The sequence below is a fragment of the Bombina bombina genome, chromosome 6, assembly GCF_027579735.1.
Source record: "Bombina bombina isolate aBomBom1 chromosome 6, aBomBom1.pri, whole genome shotgun sequence".
Classification (NCBI taxonomy): domain Eukaryota; kingdom Metazoa; phylum Chordata; class Amphibia; order Anura; family Bombinatoridae; genus Bombina; species Bombina bombina.
In genome coordinates, this window is record NC_069504.1 from 992,629,230 (window position 1) to 992,644,385 (window position 15,156).

The 15,156-nt window shown below is 34.7% G+C and overlaps 1 protein-coding gene across 1 annotated transcript in view; it reads right to left on the reverse strand.

Annotated features, from left to right (window-relative positions):
- Nucleotides 1–14,094, reverse strand: part of FAT2 (FAT atypical cadherin 2) — a 166,190-nt gene extending 152,096 nt beyond the window's left edge. Inside the window, exon 1 of the mRNA XM_053718687.1 lies at nucleotides 13,935–14,094. The gene's annotated coding sequence lies outside the window, so the exon portion shown is untranslated. The remainder of the gene's footprint in view (nucleotides 1–13,934) is intronic.
- Between the last annotated feature and the right edge of the window lie 1,062 nt (nucleotides 14,095–15,156).

Here is a 15,156-nt window from a genome sequence, read left to right on the forward strand (position 1 = left end):
TGTTTTGTTTACTGTGCCCCCCCCCCCCCCCCCTCCAGAGAGGCTGGAGTGTATCCTGCAGTATTGACTCTACAACATGCTGCACAGTGGTTGCATGATCCGTGTAGGAGCTCATTTAAATCTGTCTTTAATAGGACATTAAACACTAAGGGGTAGATTACAAGTAAAGCGCTAACTTAACATGTGCCCATAAAGGGGCAAATTTGCACATTAAATAACCAGCCATTACAAGTGGCTGGTTAATGCTACCGTGACCTCGCAGTAGCACTTAGTGCTGTAATTCATTAACTAGAGATCAGATCTTGAAAATAATGTCCCCCCCAAAATAAAGTGTAAGGTTCATTTATTATTAAAAAAATATGATCATCTTTATTTATTATTTAAAATAACTGCAGGACGCAGTAATAAAGGGTTAAAGTGAGGGGAGGTGGGTTGTTAGAAAAAAAATGGCACTGAAGGTACCTTTACATATCGGTCTAAGGGGACTGTGTTTTATATTGCAAGTATATATGCACCTGTATATGATTATGTAGATATATATTTATGAGTTAATATGTGTATATACACATATAAACACATAAATATATATGTATATATTCATATACATATATATTTTAAATTTTCTGCCCAACGCTGCACGAATTACCTGCTGCACTGCGCTAGGTCATCAGATACTGCATCAGAACGAGGCTCTCATTGGAGCCTATGGAAGCACACTCTCTTGAGCGCAAAGCTTCCAGGCAATGTGAACGCGAGGTTGCGTTTGCATTGCACTCAACTTGTAATATCAATGCACATTTGCGTGCGCTGATATTACTGAGTTGAGCACAAATATCGCACTCTACTCATGGGGACCTATTCATCAAATGTCTTTCTGACCTGATCCGACAGTGCGGATCTGGTCTGCAAGACATCGCTGAATGCGGAGAGCAATACGCTCTCTGTATTCAGCATTGCACAGCAGCTCACAAGAGTAGCTGGTGCAACGCCGCCCCCTGCCAATGGGCCGCCAGCAGGGGTGTCAATCAACCCGTTCAAGTATGATCGGGTTGATTTCCAGCGATTCCTGTCCGCCTGCTCAGAGCAGGCAGACATGGTTATGGAGCAGCGGTCTTTAGAAACACAGACCCACAAGCTCCGTTCGGAGCTTGATAAATGGACCCCTTAATCTAGTCCTAAATATTTTTTTAGAAGCATAATATTAAAGTTAATCCCCGCATTCCCCTAGCCACGAGTGCCGCCGTGTTGAAATCTGGCTTTCAATGCATTCCAGGGCTGATGTGTTTGCAGAATTGCAGAAAACTGCAGTACAACCTAAGTTCCAAAATGGCAGCATTAATATATTTAGTGGGAGGTGCATGAAGTGTTTAGTGTTCCTTCAATACTTTTCATGAAGTATACCCCTGGGAACAATGCAACGTTTGCTCTTTTTTTTATGTCTTTTAAAATTGTAAGCAGTGATATCTTTCTAGTAGGCAAGTCATATATGTAAATCTATAGGGGTGACACAGTGTAGCAAGTTTAGTTACTTGATGGTAATGATACAGGACATGAAGCTGGAAAACCAGTTTGATACCAAGTACCAACTGCAACCTTGAACAAGATACTAAATCTGTGTCTTGGGAACAAAGCAATAAAATGTGATTCTGGCTGATGTGAAAGTGACTGTAATTTTGTATAGACATCCAATTAACTCACTAGGTACTGTATCAAATAATTTGTATGCACATTATATAGTAATTATAACCATAAACTAGGCTGGTTTGACGTTGTCTCTCTGCTCTGAATTCTCTTGCAATTATGGTGATATCACTCACACCTCAAACCACACAGCAGATATCCAGGAGAGACCTGTAAGCACACGCCTTCTACATAGGGAGACTGAAGCTAGGAACACAGGCTCTGGTTACAATGTCTTTCATTGCATATACTCTGCCTCAGGTCAATAAAGAACGCAAGGTAGGGCCAAGCCCTTATTATAGGGTAACTAAAGCAAGGGGGTTGGGTGGAACTATTTAGAAAGAAAAAAATGGATTACTTTGAAGTTTAAGCAAGTTGTGTTTAGGAATGGGTAACTTTTAGGCCAGTGTTTGCCAGGCTATATTCAGTGGCACCTTAGTTTTATATATTTTTTGTAAATAGGAAATGCTGCCTACAGGTTTCTTGTTCTGATGTAGAAATAACAAGAAGATATGAAGCATTGTTGGAAAGTTTTAGGGTTATGTGGATAGATGTTGTTCTATGCCTTTATTTTTTAAAAACCAATGGGTTAAATGCAAGGTTCTATTCAGAGGTTATGAGCTCATTGTAAGCTGTTTTAGGGCACTGATTACAAGAAAATGCATTATTTAAAGGGACGGTCAACACTAAAATTGTTATTGTTTAAAAAGATAGATAATGCCTTTACTACTCATTCTCCAGCTTTGCACAACCAACATTGTTATATTAATATACTTTATAACATGTAAACCTCTAAATGTCTGCCTATTTCTAAGCCACTACAGTCAGCCTATCACATGCTTCTTTTATTTGCTTTTCACAACAGGAGACTGTTAGTAGATAACACCTGTAGAGTTATTTAAGAGTCCTAATATGCAAGTCAATAGATAATAAATAAAAAGTCATGTGATCAGGGGGCTGTCAGAAGATGCTTAGATACAAGGTAATCACAGAGGTAAAAAAGTATATTAATATAACGTTTTTGGTTATACAAAACTAGGGAATGGGCAATAAAGGGATTATCTATCTTTTAAGACAATAACAATTCTGGTGTCCCTGTCTTTTTTCCACTTGTATAGTTAAAGGACCACTCAATGCAGTAGAATTGCATAAATAACAAGTGCATAATAAAAAAGTCAATGATTTAACATCTACTCAGAATTTCAAATAAGCAATAGATTTTTTTCTGACAAATTATTTTTTTCTCCCATTTTCCGGCCCCCTGTATCATGTGACAGACATCAGCCAATCAAAGACTAGTATACGTATACCCAATGAGCTTGTGCACATGCTCAGTACACACACACACACACACACACACACACACACACACACACACACACACACACACACACATATATATATATATATATATATATATATATATATATATATATATATATATATATATATATATATATATATATATATATATATATATGAATATCTATTTAAAAATACATAGAACATATTCCCCTATGTGAAGAACATTGGAATGTATAATATTTGCAGTAAATTCATACTTATAGACCTTTCTTAAATATAAGTATTGCATAAATATGATTTTACATATTTTCATCTACTTGACTGCACTTTGTCCATATGTGTATACATATGTATTTATGTGTTTATATGTGTATATGTGTCTGTAAATACATATATAAACACATAAATACACATGTATACACATACAGACGTGTATATATATATATATATATATATATATATATATATATATATATATATATATATATATATATACACACATTTATACATCTTTAGACATGTTTATGTATTTATCTCTATTTTAAAGCCCTTTGCAGTATTTTTTCTAATAGCTGAGACCTCATATCTTTAAATCCTTATAACTTTTTTGTGCAATTTTTTTTTTAAATTATTTTTTTTAGTACATAGTGTTATTAGTGTAAGAGTGTAACTCTACTTTTAAATGTATTTTGTGACACTTTTTTGTTTGCAAAACAGTTAACCAGAGCTCTCAGGTTGGGGTAATCGTTCTAACGTAAATGGAGATTGCGCTTACGCATTTGCATTTACTTTCAACTTATAATATGAGCAGACTTTAACTTGCATGCAAACGGCTGCAAAACTCAGATATTACTCATGGGCAAATAATCTAGCCCTTATAGTTTAGCATTAAAGGAAAAGATACATTATGATATCTTCCTTTCTGTGGCAAGTATGCATTTAAAGGGATACTAAAGCCAATTTTTTTCTTTAATGATTCAGATAGAGCATGCAATTTTAAGCAACTATCTAATTTACACCTACTATCAATTTGCATTTGTTCTCTTGCTATCTTTATTTAAAAAAAGCAGGAATTTAAAGCTTAGAAGTCAGCCCATTTTAGCTTCAGCACTCTGGATAATGCTTGCTGATTGGTGGATACATTTAGCAAACCAATAAGCAAGCATAACTTAGGTTCTCAACCAAAAATGGGCCGGCTCTTAAGCTTTACATTCCTGCTTTTTAAATAAAGATAGCAAGAGAACAAATAAAATTTGGTAATAGGAGTAAATTAGAAAATTGCTTAAGATTGCAAGCTGTATATAAATCATTAAAGAATAAAAATTGGGTTTAGTGTCCCTTTAAGTCTCTCTGTGGAAAACAACATTTCCAGAGGTAATTGTCACAAAGGAAAAAATTAACAGGTTTACACAGCACTGTTTTATATAAATAAATAAATAATTATAAATAATTTAATATTTTATGGGGAATTTAATTTCGATTTTAATGTTCCCACAATGCTCAATGCCTGATTTGGACAACATCCATGAATGTGTTAGTGGGCAGGATCACAACACTTCTACAAAAAACTGAAAAGTATGTTTATGCAGCATACGAACATCTGGGGCAGAATAAAAAAAATTATTGTATCATTTTAAAGTTGTATGTTTGCATAATTTAACAACATCTGTATTAATAATACAAACACGCACATACATATGTCTGAAAACAATAAACCTTTATAACTGTAGAGGTAAAAACACTAAGTAAAATATCAAATATATTTACCTCACCTTTGAGAATCTTTGCTCACTTATTTGACTTTTTTTTAAATGTGCTGATAACACGCCCTAACTGCAAAAAAGTATCAATAACTTATTCAGACATAAAGTACAAAAAGAAAATGCTCTTTTAGAACATTTTATTAAAAAGTATCAATAACTGGTATAAATTACATATATCTGAAAAATAAGAATACAATTTATCTTAAAATGGACATCAAAGTTCAAAAACAAAATGCTCTAATATGTAAATAAACATTGTATTATTGTGCTGTTGCTTTAAAATAACTGTATTAAAACCCTGCAACGGGATTAAACACATAGTTAAAGTCTGCACCAGAGCAGCAATGCAATAATTGGAGCAATCACCATCTGGTGCAATCCCAGTAGTTCATTGCTGCTGTTTATCATATGTGCATATGCTTGTTAGCAAAGGATACCAAGAGGAAACATTGAATTTGATAATAGAAGTCAATTTAAAGGGACAAGCAAGTCAAAATTAAACTTGTATAGGTTAGATAGGGCATGCAATATTAAAGGGACAGTCTACTCCCAAATTTGTATTGTTTTAAAAAGATAGATAATTCCTTTATTACCCATTACCCAGTTTCTATAACCAAGTTTTTACCTGTGTGGTTACCTTGTATCTAAGTCTCTGCAGACTGCCCCCTTATTTCAGTGCTTTTGACAGACTTTCAATTTAGCCATTCAGTGCTAACTCATAAATAACGCCACGGGATTGAGCACAATGTTATCTTTATGTCACACATGAATTAGCACTATCTAGGATAAGAGGATTTTTTCAAGGGCTTAGAAATTATAATATGAGCCTACCTAGGTTTAGCTTTTTTACAAATAATATCAAGAGAACAAAGCAAATTTGATGATAAAAGTAAATTGGAAAGTTGTTTAAAATGACATGCCCTATCTGAATAATAAATATTTACTTTTGACTGGACTGTCCCTTTAAACAACTTTCCAATTTACTTTTATCATCAAATTTGCTTTGTTCTCTTGGTATTCTTTGTTGAAAGCTGAAACTAGGTAGGCTCATATGCTATACTTCTAAGATGTTGAAAGCTGCCTTTTATTCCACTGCATTTGACCGTTTTTAACAGTTAGCCATTGCTAGTTCATGTGTGCGTTATAGATAACATTGTGCTCACTCCCGTAGATTTATTTGTGAGTTAGCACTGATTGGCTAAAATGCAAGTCTGTCAAAAGAGCTGAAATAAGAGGACAGCCTGCCGAGACTTAGATACAAGGTAATCACAGAGGTAAAAAGTATTTTAATAATAGTGTTGATTATGCAAAACTGGGGAATGGGAAATGGGATTATCTATCTTTTTAAACAATATTAATTTTTAAAAACAGACTGTCTCTTTAAGTGTCACAAAAATGACATGCTCTATCTGAATAAGGAAAGTTTAATTTTGACTCTAAGTGATAATACAAACAAGGTATTCAGTACATTGTAATTATGGATTGCTCCTATATAAAATATCATTGCTATCATCTATTATTTATTGGGTGTATTTGATTTAATATAAACACACAAATACAGCCAATAATGAATGGAGGGGTTTCTGAAACAGTATGCACAGTTCAAAGAGATATGAAATACAGGACTGTACCAAGCTATATATATAATTGTATATTCACAAAAAGAGTGTGCAACTCTACTAAATAAGGGAAAAACCATGACACTTTGGGCTTAATGTACTAATCAACACATGCTGCTTTTGAGCCCTTGCGGGGCAATGTAAGAAGCAGCAGACACCAGACCTTGGCTTCTTACCCTCTCTGCCACCTCTGAGTTTGCAGATATGAATCACCCTAAACATGTTTGTTCAGGGTGATTGACAGGCCCTTCTCTTGCATGTTGTGCAACAGAGGGGGATATGATAAATCCAGGCAGTGGATGTACAGTGTCTGCTTCTCATTTGGTGCAAAGCAAGACGCACAGGTTCCCAAGTCGGGAACTTTGTCCACACCAGCCAATAACTGTCTATCACCAATGTGAAACCAACTCTCACCAGTCAACATAAAACGGTAAATTGAATTGTAGCACTATTGGGTTCAGCTATTAACATAGTCTAAGTTTAGTAAGGAGCAAACTGTCATACAACTGTTATCCACATAACTCTTGCTAATCATTTATAGGGTTAATGTATCATTATTGCTCAAGAGATGGAATACCGTTGGCAAGTGAGTGACAGCCTATTATTCTTTCAGCAGTAAGGGGTGGGTTAGCTTTAAATATGGTAATAGTGAAAGTGACCAGTTTGCATTTGTCTTTAACATTTACGCACATGTTGCATGAATGCTGTATTTATTACTGAGAAGCATGATACATAGGGGTCAATTTATTATTGGCCGAATTGGGCCAATGCACCATGTTTCCGCGCGAGCCTTGAGGCTCGCTGGAAACAGGAGTTAAGAAGCAGCGGTCTATAGACCGCTGCTCCTTAACTCATAACTCATACGCTCATACACTCATAGGCTGCGTACAGCAATCCACCCGATCCTATACGATCGGGCTGATTGACACCCCCTGCTAGCGGCTGATTGGTCGCGATTCTGCAGGGGACGGTATTGCACAAGCAGTTCACTAGAACTGCTTGTGCAATGCTGAATACGGATAGTGTATGCTGTCCACATTCAGTGATGTCTGGCGGACATGATAAGCTACACTTATCATGTCCGCCAGACTTTAATAAATTGACCCCATACACACAATTAACTCTCTTTGTGGCTCTGCATTTATATATATATATATATATATATATATATATATATATATATATATATATATATATATATATATATATATATATATGAACACACACAAACTTTTTACAGTTTTGGATGGTTTTGGTAAGTCGCAGCAATTTTGGCAACTGGTTAAAGCATTTTTTGGCCTCTGTAGGAAGTGTGGGGCAAGCACAATTTTTAAATGAAGGTAAGATATTTCACAATAAAAGTGTGTGTAAATATATATATATTATACATATATGTGTGTGTGTGTATTTACTACACATAATTTAACATTCTATGTTGCAATATCAACGTGTTTCATCTCCATTAAAATGAGCATTGCAGTATTTTTGTTTTCTTTCTTGCAGTTGAAAAGGTAAATTGAAATATATTAAATTTGTGTTTCTTTTTTTCCCTAAAGAATGTTCCGCTGCTGAAATAAGAGCTATTTTTTCATGCTTGTGGGGTGTGTCTCCAAGTTGCAGGAGCTGCATTTATCAGCTTATCCGCAATGGAGCTGTCCAGTAGAATCAGTTAGGCACAAACGTGTTTCAATATCAAATGCTGTTCTTTTTTAACTTTTTTAGTCAACACTAAAACTGTTATTGTTTAAAAAGATAGACAACGCCTTTAGTACCCATTCCCCAGCTTTGCACAACCAACATTGTTATATTAATATACTTTATAACATTTAAACCTCTGAATTTCTGTCTGTTTCAAAGCCACTACAGACAGCCTCTTATCACATGCTTTTTTATTTGCTTTTCATGTTGGCCATATAGATAACATTGTGCTCATGCTTTGAGAGTCAGCACAACACAGCACTAATTGGCTAAAATGCAAGTCAATAGTTAATAAATAAAAAGTCATGTGATCAGGGGGCTGTCAGAAGATGCTTAGATACAAGGTAATCACAAAGGAAAAAAGTATATTAATATAACTGTGTTGGCTGTGCAAAACTGGAGAATGGGTAATAAAGGGATTATCTATATTTTAAAACAATAACAATTCTGGTTTAGACTGCCCCTTTAAATGACCCTTTAAGCATTTACAAAAGTAAAGCTTCCCCTAGATCAACATGTTTGGGTGTCTCCTTATAATACAGGGCTGAAACATGTTAATTTATTTTGTAACTTTATTTATTTCTTCCAGTGGAAACAACTCAGTTTGTTTTTGCACCATTTACTCCCTGCATGTTATTTCTGTGTGCACCATCAGATCATTCTTCTTTAGTTCCTGCATGGCACATGCACATAACTTTTCCCTCACATACTTGTGTACCTTTCTCCCATTGGCGCTAATTATAACATTCACATTAGGATCCCAGGTCATTTCTATATGCCTAGGGAGTACTATACATTTACTACTCACCTTGCACCCTCTCTTCTCATTCCTGTATTGTATGCACAGTAATCTATGTGTAACCATGATATTCATGCAATTCTTTATCACAGGTGTACAGTTCTTTCCCAAAAATGCCACTTCCATTTGAACACATGCCATTTCTACTAACATTTCCGTATATACCCAGTGACACCTGCATGGTCCTAGTTTTTCCAACACCTTTATTCTTCTATTATTGATTTATGTTGCCATTTCTTTGTCCACTTTACATGAGGAGCGCTAATTTATTGCGCTCCCGTAAACTCTCAAATTTGCCTGTTTACGGGTGCGTGATAAATAACCAGAGATTACACGTGACTGGTTAGTGTAGCATTATTTTTTATTTATTTTTTAAACACTGCATGAAGCTGTTTTTAGGGGTTAAAGTGTGCAGGTGTGGGGTGTTTGAAAAAAAAAAAAAAAACGCCACTAAAAAGTGCCTTTATATTATGGTCTATAAGGAACTGTGTGGTCTCTATAAATATATATATGTATATGCTTAAATACTTATATATTTATGTGTTAATTGCGTGCACTGGTGTTATGAGTGGAGCCCAAATGAGTGAGCTTTGTTTTTGTTGTACACCGTATATATCATTAGGTTTGGCTTGTGCTAATCTTACATACCCTCTGCTATTTAAGCAATCACCTTGTCATTCCCTACCATATAGTATCAAGTAGCACGCATCATTCCTGAATGCTTCAGTTGCCTCCATGTCATTCATATATGTTACCTGTCATTCCTGTCTTTTCTGTTTCACTCAACATTTCTCCATGGACGCTTCTCTGTCCTGCAGCATCTGTTTGTACTCCTACACCCCACGCAAATGCAAAACGGCATTACTCTTAAACCCAACTGTATTGTCCTGTGCATTTCCTAACCTCACCATATCTTCTTGCACTGTTTTGTTGGTTTGCTTTGATCTACTACTCTTTTGAAAATGTTTTCCTTATTTGGATGCCATACTTATGTAGAACAACACTGGAATTAACTTCACTGCAACATACAAACAGCCAGTGGCCTTGGGGCACATAAAATGACACTGAGTGTTGGGGTATTCAACAAAAAATACCAATATAGGGATTTAAGAGGGAATCAGATTACTGCATAGCCTTTGGGTTTACATTCATCCTCTTTTCTAAATACCTATGGAATTTAAGGGAAATATTTAATCATATTTAAATACTTTTAGCAATAAAGCACCACTAATGCAAAATACTGTTTTATATATATATATATATATATATATATATATATATATATATATATATATATATATATATATATATATATATATATATATATATATATGTGTGTGTGTGTATATATATATATATATATATTTATATATATATATATATATATATATATATATATATATATATATATATATATAAAAACCTTAACTTCTATTTCCTATATAATAGACCATACAGCACCACAAATTTCTGCAATTTTGAAGAGCTTGAATATTATTTTTAAAGAAGTATACAGTACCATAAATACAATTACATTGAAACACTTCTTCAAAATGCAAAAATCAGTGCTTATTTTTATAGGAAACTAAATTTAGAGGAACAAATGACTTGCAACACCAATAATATCCACAGACTAGACAGTAAAATGTTTGCTATTATAATTATCTATGTCACAAAATATAATATATACAGGTAACCACATACAGTAAGCAGCAGGTATAGTGGTAGGTTGGAACATTTTTCAGCAGAATGTAATATAATTTGTTGTGATTTATTATTTTACTAATCTGTTTGTATATTTTTGCCTTGTGATAAATAGAGTCTATTGAAGAAACAAATACTTAGCTATATCATGATATGTTGCGTATTTGGACTAATAAGATGGGATAGTGCTTTCAGCAGGGCAACAATGCATCATGAATCAAGTTGGGTAATTCTTACATCAAAAAGTAAAATATTCAATTCTTTTATGTAGTGACTATTGAGGAGGAAAAAGACTTCTATTTCTATGCATTTCAAATCAGGCACCCTACTAGCTGAGTTACCTACAGATAAGTGTGTTCTTGATGGCTAAACTATGAGACAATACAATTGCTAATGAGGGGATTATCTGTAGTGCTGTATTGACACAGTCCAAGGGGTTGTAGTTCAGTCAGATCCTTGCACATGGCAAACAGCAGAAAGCTGATCATGATGTCTTTTTATCTTGTCCGTTAAGCTCCACCCCCAAAACTCAAGGATTTTTTCTCTTTGAATATATATTGGTTTTTCATTGACTATATATTCACACCACCCCCTTTACTTCTTGTAGTCAAGGTTCAACTCTTTTAGAGCAAATAAAAGGAGAGACAAAAAATATCACCTAAACCAAATCTTTTCCGAGACAAGTTAGGCCATGACGTGTCCCCTAATTTCTCTGTCTTTCATTAAGTGAATATGTTTCTGGGATTTTGTATTTTTTTTCTCTTTTCTTTTTAATAACATCTGTGCGCATCATCAATGCCACAATTATTCTCAGGCCTACATTTTACTTGTTATTTTACCTCAGTTATAAACATTTTACTAAATATTCATCATTTCAACACACATTCATTTACTAAACACACAGAACACAAATATTACAATTGATATCTTTTTTTTTTTTTTTTTTAACAATATGAGAATAATTACTTATTGTCTAATCAGTCCTATGGCATTTTTCTCAGTACCATTACTGTCTGCTAAATCTGGGGATTAGAAATAATGCACATTCTGGCCAAGAAACAAGTTTGCTTGTAGCTTACTGTTAATTTCTCAGTGTGTTTTCCGGAACATCTATCTGTCCCCATATAGTGGTATTTCTGTTTACCATGGCACCTTATATTAGCCTGGTTTGTTTTGGGAGCATTATGGGATACATTTATTGAGCTACAGAGAAACTGTTTCTTTTGCCTCTCTGCTATCTTAAAGGTGGCAAGATCAATCAGCCCAACATTCGCTTGTTTGTGGTGATTGACATACCCTGGTCTTGCACAAGTGGTTGCTTGAGAGCAGGGAATAGCATTGCACAAGACAACTCATGTGCGATATTACATTTTGCCATGTGATGCAGTATCGCAAGTGGCGATTGCAGGCTGACAGGTTTACTACTTGCAAACCTCTCTGCTTGCATCACGATAAATTTTGCTTTATGAATAACCATTACTCAGCTCTAAATTAATATGAGGTAATGACAGAAATTAGCTGTAGACCTAGTAAATGAAAGACACGGTCAAGCTATGTCAAAACACAGCAGCATGGAAAATATATCCATAAAATCTCTACCTATCTTTTTAATTATTATTTATAATCTTGCAATTCCTTTTTCTAAATATGTATTTTAGCTTCATCTATATCTTATTGTATACATAGATTGTATTAACATTATGCCCCATCTGTCACTCAAGAGTTTCTGATTTTTCTTTTCTTAAAATGCACATAAAATAACCCTAACATTCACTTGTTTGGGGTGATTGACACAAGCAATTGGTTGCTTGAGTGCAGGGAATGGTATTGCACAAGATAACTCTTGTGCAATATTACATTTTGCCATGTGATGCACTATCGCTACTGTCACTCAAGATATACACTCATGTGTATGAGGTGCTACAGAATAACTTAGAAAGGCATTAGTTGTTAAGTAAATATGCTTTTTTGACTTGGCACAGAGCATACCTACCAATTAGCACCTCACTGTGCTTACTGGATGAAAGATGCTAATACATTTTATTTTTCTTTTGTTTTTTTAGCTATAGTACAGACCCAGCACCTATTGAGCTCCATATCCCTTAAAAAAGGGATTTAAATCCTAGTTGTATTTTTAATGAGTATTGTTGCTATACACGTCTCTTTACATAGTAGTACATAAAAAAATGTGAGACGTATTTTTTATATTATTGACTCGTTCCTCCAAACTGCTTAAAATATTCAAGGGCTGTCTCAGAAATTCCAACAGATATTGCTTTACACAAAATGCACAACACATAGATGTAATTATCCAAATGACTACTTCAACCTAACATTCCAACCAGTTTATGTTTCTTAATTATCATTTCCTAAAGTTCATCATAGTAAGAATAAACATAAAAATACAACCCAAGGCTTATCAGTGACTGTCCTTGGAAATGTGAGACCAGATGGTATTTGGTTCCAGCTGTCAAACTCAGTTCTGCTTCCTCTAAATCATCGAAATGATCTCTCTTTATGTGACCCAACAGGCTTCACAGCTTGTTTTCTAAACCACATCTTTTTGTCACTCAGTGTGGATACTCACACCCCTCCCTTAATATTAACTGGTACACTAGAAGAAACTGCTCAGTAACCCCAGTCAAATTTATATCCATAAAGTGAGAAACTAAAGAATCAACAAATAAAATTGTCCTGATTGCTGCAGAATCAATTGGAACTCTACAAATAAATGATTATAATGATTAAAGTATTTTCCCCAAATGTATTAACACATATAACTCTTATGTAAAGCTTTAAGAAAACACAGGACCTCCAAAATGAAAACATAACTCTTTGCCAAAACCTGGAAATGCGCCCATCACAGTTAGAAGTATACTTCTTTCCAAAACTAAACCCCCCATAACTGCTACCCCCCAAAACTTAAAAACTATAGTTCCCTCCTTCTCACATCCTGTGCATCAGTTTCCACGGCAGAAACATTTTGGGACAATTTTCATTAAAAAACAAAAAACAAAACACTCAAAACAAATTCATTCAAAGGCTGGGTTCATATCAAACTGAATTTCCTTGCACTTAATTAGCATTAGAAGACCACATACCTCATTTGAATGCCATTCAATGTATTTTAACTTCCTTCCCCCACTAATGCCTTGTGGCATTGTTCTTTTGTTTTTTTACTTTTTTTTTGTTTTGTTTTCGCTTTGTTCTTTTGTATCTTTTGCTATTCCATATTTTCACACTATAACATCTCTTAAGTGTTCCTTTTTAAACTTCTATACTTAACCTGTAACTTTTTCATCCTATACTCCACATTGACTTCTACAAATTATTTTTCTGTACAAGTAAATAAGGAACACAACCTACCTTTCTAAAGGGGTACTGGTTCTATTGAGATCCTTAGCTTAGTTAAACCTTTGTGGTTGGGGGTTCTTGACGCCCCTAAGTCGTAGGAAAGTCCTGTGCTCCATATCTCTGCTGACTGGAGTTAGATTTGATGGCACGAGTGAACTTTCCACAGTGGTAACTGCACAGGTAAAAGCAAGAGGCGTGCAGAAACAGAGAGGTGTGTCTTGTGAGCACAGCTCCTGTCAGACAGGCTAGGGTAGAGGAGGAAGGAGGGAGTGCTCCCCCTCCCCAAGGTGAGCAATTGTGACAGAGCCAAATCCTAGATTTGTGTGCTGATAGTCATATTCACTGCTGTAATTACATGCACGAGAACTGCTACCTCTGGTAAAATAGAATATATTTTTTGCATTATGTCCTGCTTTCTTAATCATCCCAAATCTAGCAATTCATTAAAGGGATGTGCACTTCTGGAGCTTTTTGGTAGCAGCACCAGATATAAAAAAATCAATTGTATTCTTGCATTAAAAATGTTACTGTTTTGATAAATAATTTTATTCTTGAATGCGAAGCCACCTGCAATTCCCCTGGCACCTTTCACAGCTGAGATACAGTCCAATCAGCTTCTTGTTTAAAGGGACTTCAAATGGCGAAAAGAAAATGTTATAATTATATTATTGCACTATTGCTTGCATATACAAGGGTATAAACACATAGTTAAACTCAGCTCCAGAGCAGCCATTCACTACTGGGACCTAGCTGAACACATCAGGTGAACCAATGACTAGAGGCATATGTGTGCAGCCACCAATCACCAGCTAGCCCACTGTAGTGCATTAATGTACCTATGTCTGCTTTTCATCAAAGGATATTAAAAGAACAAAATACATTTGATAACAGAAGAAAATTGAAAAATGCATGTTCTATCTGAACCATGAAAGTTTAATTTTCTTTCATGTCTATTTAAGCTGCAGTGTGAAAAGGTCTTTCATCAGTAGTTAAAAAGTTAAGTGAAAAGATACATTATGCTGGGACTAAATAGTCTCAGAAATCAATTGTGTTTTTTGCACTTTCAAAGGAATTTAAAGTATTTGTTGTAATCAAAGATGCCATTTTAAAATGTATCATAGATTTGTAAGTACTAAAAATATATGTTTAATTTTTATGCTTGTGGGGGTTGTCCTTGCCCATCAGTAGAAGTATGGTGTGAATTGTCTTTATCAGCCAGTGAGCAATTTGCCCC